The 6,000-nt window shown below is 41.4% G+C and overlaps 1 protein-coding gene across 1 annotated transcript in view; it reads right to left on the bottom strand.

Annotated features, from left to right (window-relative positions):
• The window catches only part of adamts3 (ADAM metallopeptidase with thrombospondin type 1 motif, 3), a 138,453-nt gene that overhangs the window by 12,212 nt on the left and 120,241 nt on the right, over positions 1-6,000 (bottom strand). The window lies entirely within an intron of this gene.

Raw genomic sequence — 6,000 nt, 5'->3', positions numbered from 1 at the left:
AAAATCAGGCGAGCAGTATTTATTGCAGATTTCCAAAATAACGTCACATCTTTTTGGAAGGTGGAAATTCCCCTGAGTGATATTAGAAAGACTGATGGTTAAATCTGCTACATACATCAATCGGCAGTGAATAAATTATTGAGTAAAAATATACTTTTAGATGCGGCCTGTCACAACAGGAAGGGATTTCTGAACGGAGGAAAAGGGGCAGGAAAAATGGGAAACGATTTATGTCGAGTTTTCACGGAAGGAAGCAATAAATAAATAAATAACACGTGGAATCCAGGAGCAGGCTCGGATACACTGTTCACTGACGAGAATTAGTATGCAGAGGCGAAATGTTTGTTAACAGAAAGCCTGAGCGCAGACAAACACCTCAGACAAAAGACGCCATCAGCACAGAAAGCTGCTGATGCCTCCACATAAATCAATAAAGACATTTAAAATTCAGCATGAATCCTCTTACATTAGATTTCCATTAGCTCTAATCTATACACTAGCAGGTCTCTGAATGCACTTCATTTCTCAAAGATTTCCCAAACTCTATGAAGGCCCTGTATGAGCAGGTTTTCTGTTTTTGCATGCGTCAAGAAACATTATTGTTCAACGTAGGACGAAAAGGCTGCATAATAATGTTTAAATAGGCAGTAACATTTTTTACTTTTTATTTTGAGTGCTGTAACTTTTCTAAAAGAAGCCAAACTGAAAAGAAGTCAACGCTCTGTGCACATATCTTTTCTCAGGTGCCATTAAAGAGGATCTTGGCAGGTTTCCCAATAATTTTGTAGTAAAAGTATAATTTATGTCCATCTAAGGTCAAATTATGCTGCATCATGTCAGAGTTTATCCCAGTAGGCTAAACCTGGCAAGTTACTGTGACAAGATTTCGGTGGATTACACAGTAATCAAACTCCTTTTATATACCGAGGGTTGCACACTGACTATGTGCCAGAGCAGCTTGAGTTCACCAAACAATCTCACGAACGTTCGGTGAACATGAAGAATGAGTTTAATTAAAAACTGTATGCATTGAAGTTCTTGTGCATTGTAAGACTGATTAAACTAAATGTGAAAATACGCCAGCTTCATGATCCCACATCAGTCGTGAGTCGATGCATTTCTATCCTTTAAGGTGCAGCGATGCAAACATCCTCTTTGACTTTTCTCATCTCTTTCATCAGAGCGTCCTCAAGATTCACAAAAACCTTGGCCTCACGTTGTGAAGCAAGGTGGAACAATGATGGGAAAAAGAAAACAAAATCCAGCTATTTAGGCAATTTGCCTTCCTCTTCAACGGTCTGACCAAGTACCTGAACATGACCATGCACATCATTTATATACATAAAGCACAGAGTGAAAGCCCTGAGAGACTGCAAAGACCCATTTAGACGCTACAATCTTCTTCATCATTCACTTACTGAGGTAGAATATTTGGACTTTTATGTTATAACTCATTCATGAGCTTGCATGTGGAGAAGGATTTAAAATGTGATTCTGAAAGCAACAAAAACACTGAAATGCAAAGTAATTAGACAATAACTGATGGGTGCACAGAGATCAGACAAACAGACGATGCTGAGAGTGAGGTGGCTGTGTCAGGAAGTCCAGCAGAGGCTGGCGGTTTGATGCCTGGCTCCTTCGGTCTACATGTCTGTTGAGTTTGTAATCAAGCAGCGGAGGCGACGTCTGGGTTCAACACTTTATTTCAGGCTTTACAGCGGAGCTCCATCTCTTTTACCTCTCTCTACTTTCTTCTTCTCCCCTCTCTCTTACCCAGCCTCATTAGCGGCGCCCCTGGTCTGACAGGGTAACAGCATGTACTAATTTGCTTCCTTTATTATAGAACCTTGTAAACACAACAATGTCATGTGTCCTTGGCAGGATACTGAACCCTAAATGGCCACAGATGCCTCTAGTTGCACAAGCGTCTGCTGCGTGAGTCTGTCTATAATAGAGAGTGTGCTATATTATAGACCCTATGCTGAATGCTGAATGCTGAATGATCAGTCAGACTTGAAAAATTCAATCAAATGACCAAAACAAACGTACTCGTGACAAACAGCACACACACCAGAGTGCATCGAACTAGTACAGATGGTTCTCTGGTGTGTGTTGCTTTTACAAAGCCATGCTAGTAGCTCTGTGAGATTATAAATACAGTAGCTGTTGTTACAGTTGCTGACCTCTAGGGGCTCTGCCCATGTGAGAGGGCTCTTTCTCCTCCTGTGTTTCAGGTCTAACCACAGATGAGATGTGTTGCAGCTCGTCAGCCACTGCATAAAGACTGCCATGTCCAAATGTTTTCACCTGCAGTGATTCGGGTAGTGGACTGTAGCTGTGCACAACTAGTGAAGCTTGGTGTGACTTTGTTTTGTTTGTAGGTGTATCTTTACAACGGGAATTGTAGTGATCCACAGTGGAAGCAGGAAGGGTTCTCTGCCATTTTTGTTTCAGCCTTTTTCTCCTGTTTTGTGGTTAGACGGGGAGCTCCGCCTCTGTACTCTGTTTTCTTACAGATAGAGTGGTTTTAGTTTTTTTAGCTAGAAAGGAGTGTTTTGTTTGTTATTTCGGCCACTGAGACAATGACACTTAGAGTTCCCCCGTGTCTTATTTGTTTGTAATTGTAAATTAAATGATGTTCCACTGACGTTAACTATTACGTTTTTTCCCACTTTGCTACACCCCATCCCAGATAACACTCTGCTGTTAAGTGGGTTGTAACATATGTGGGCGCTTGAAACCAGGACCTCTCACACCCAAATCCATCACATACTTTTTAAAAACTTGTTGAAGAGCCCTTTGTGTCACATTTAAACGCAGTGATTGTCTAGTAATAATAATAATAATAATAATGTACAGCATTAAGGTTCATTTGTAACTCTTTTTCTAGCCCCTTATCAAACAGCTGTTAGAGCCTAAACCTGACTGAAAAGGAAACGCGTCTGCAAATGAAAAGAAAGCTACACAAAGTGCATGTACAAAGAGAGCGCGAACCACAGTCTCATAGCTAAGACATTTGTGACTGAGGCTCCCACTGCACTTCCATCCTCACAATGAGAACTTTATCACTCAATGAAGGACAGCCATTATCTCAGGGCACCAGTTTAACTCACGGGTTGCGCAGGCGATCTATGCCGTGAGGTTCACTACAGCGGCCTGGATCTCCACCCAAGGCCATTTCTGTCTCCTCCACTTTTATCCCCCAGTTAATAATTGCAAAGTCTGGGGCATAAATACAGTAACATCCAAGGTCACAGTGACACCAAATGAAAAGCAGGTTTCTATTTGGAGATCGGGAACATCAGCAACATGATGTAGATGGTACCATACTCCATTAGATAAATGTCAAATTAATTCTGGCTTTATGAAAGGCCCCGGAAACGCCAAGAAACTCATTCATCTACTAAGGACCATGAAAACAAAAAAAATCACAGATAATTATTTTCACAGCTACACTGGAACAAATTCTTAAAGACAACAGTGACATCAAAACACTACACATCTGAAAAACGTATGTTCTTCCATTAAGATACACAAGGCAAGTTTCCTTTCTAAGAAAATGATAACAAGAGAAAACGTCGTGCCCAGGAGACATTTGCTCTATTAGTTCAAACGGAGCTCCGCTCTGAGCTGCAGCCAAATCCCTCCCCCCCAAAGGGAAGTCAATCGCACTCAATCCGTTTCCAAAACAGCAGTGAGTGAATCATCCAGCGTTAGATCTCAGGAGCTTTATGATCTCTTCTCTGGAGTTTTGGTTTAGAGCTAAACGGGACAGCTTACGTGTAGCATTAGCTTCCTGTGTGCTGCATCATCTCAGAGTTCTTAAGCAGGCTGATGAGCTGTGAAAGGAAGTGTGAAATTTGGATGGATGATTTCATTTGCATTTTCAGAGGTCAGCAGACGTTAAGCTTACGTCTTTTCCTTTTCCATTCACAGTCGCGCTTCTTTTATCAGCGTAACAGCTACACGCAGCAGAGCTGTGTTATCACTCCGGAGGCAGTTTTTCCCTTACATGATTATGTGTCTTTACAACAGACTGCTGTGATTTTTCTCACAACTCATTGCTCAACTAACAAGTCACACTGAAGAGTAAACGTGCCCACAGGTCACTGCACGCTGACCTTTTCAACTTTGGTTGGTCTCTGAAGATCTGAGGCGGCCTGTGAACTGAATGAAACATGAAGAGCACTCCCAGCTGAAGCAGGAAACGTGTGTGAACCACTGAACACCAAGTTAATGACAGCATGATGTCCAATCAAGATTTGTAAAATAAGCACAGTTCGATTAATAGTGTAACAGTCTCACTCTTTTCAGTTCAATTCAGTGTTATTCATACAGCGCCAAATCATAACGAAAGACGCCTCAAGGTGTTTTATATTGTAAGGTCGACCCTACAATAACACATACGGAGAAAAACCCACCAATCATATGACCCCCTATGAGCAGCACTTTGGCAACTAGCACAGTCCAGTGATAAGAAACAGATAATTGAAATTTAAATGATGCTGACAAAGGCATTTACCTACTGCTCCTGTGAAAACGTAAGGAGACACAAGACACCTCTCAAGTGTGTCCTGGCTCTGCAGCTTCCTCCAAGTTGGACACGCCCAAAATGCCTCATCTAGGAGGCGTCCACGTCAGCTGACTCCTGTCGATATGCAGGAGGGTACGTCTCTTTTGAGCTCACAAAGGTATTCTTTGGGTTGCTACCTGCAGATCTTGGCCATGGAGGGCAAGAATGTAGACTAGAGATGGACCGATCCGATATTACGTATCGGTATCGGTCCGATACTGACCTAAATTACTGGATCGGATATCGGAGAAAAATAAAAAATGTAATCCGATCCATTAAATATCACGAAAGCACCTCACAAAACTTGCAACACGCCGTAACTCACCTCAGAACGTTAGCACGTCGGAGCAGTATGCATCACGTGATAAAGCGGCTGTGGCATGCGGGACCTGTCGGTGGTCTGGATAGCATTTGGAGCTTCGCTAGCAACCTGGCATTTCATCTCCGACAAAGTTATCCCGAGAGAAGTAAAGCAAGTGTGTAAGTCCATCTCTGAATGTTTGTAAAGCATTCCTGCGTTAAGCTTAACAAGCGACTGCCTCTCGCTCTCCGGCTGCTACTTCAATCATGAAACTGCTTAAATGATCAGCTGATCGGCTTTTCTGTCGCGAGTCCGTCTTTGTTTTTGGCCCACTTTGCAACAGAGAGAGGAAACCAGCGGCTGAACAACAGCAGCACGTTTAAGCTTGATCAGCTGTTGTTAGAATGTATTTAATATTACTTTCTACTCCAGGATCTTTTTCTACGTAGCTGACGCTGGTAACTGTGCAGGGGCGGATCTAGCAAAGTTTAGCCAGGGGGGCCGATAGGGCATTAACAGGGAAAAGGGGGCACAAAGACATACTTTTCTTTCTTATTCTCATTTAAAATGTCGAGCTTTTAATAAATAATTATCTGACACCCAAAGTTTTAATTTGATGTAAAATGAATAGAAGTCAATTACTGTATATAGTGACTATTAAGTCTAATATATATACCCTAGTAAGCTATAGTACTTTTTCCTTTGGGAAGGTACCATCTGTGCAGTCTGCAATTTTGTTGAAGAAAGATGTTGAATCTATTTAATATTTCTTGAAAAATAATTGATTTCTGTGCATTTTTTTTCACACTGCATCAAATTAAGGTTGATTACGTTGATTAAGCATCATGAGGTGGAGCGTGAGGGGTGGTTCCCTATTTTTTATTTATTTATTTTTGTTGTTGCTGGGAGTTGGAACCCTATTAGTTAGGTTGCTTAATATTTACGCTAAGTACTCTTTAAAATACCAGAATAGGGAGGATGGTGTAGGTTTAAGTTTATTAGATTGATCAGTATTGCTGAACTATGAAATATTTTTTTTGTATACAGGTATAACAGAATAGCTTTAGTGTAGTTGTTGTTTTAAACTTGAGTATGAACTTGCAGACTTGCAAAATGCAGCAAGATA

The sequence above is a fragment of the Aulonocara stuartgranti genome, assembly GCF_965226115.1.
Source record: "Aulonocara stuartgranti genome assembly, chromosome: 12".
Taxonomy (NCBI): Eukaryota; Metazoa; Chordata; class Actinopteri; order Cichliformes; family Cichlidae; genus Aulonocara; species Aulonocara stuartgranti.
This window is presented reverse-complemented; position numbering and strand designations above follow the sequence as displayed.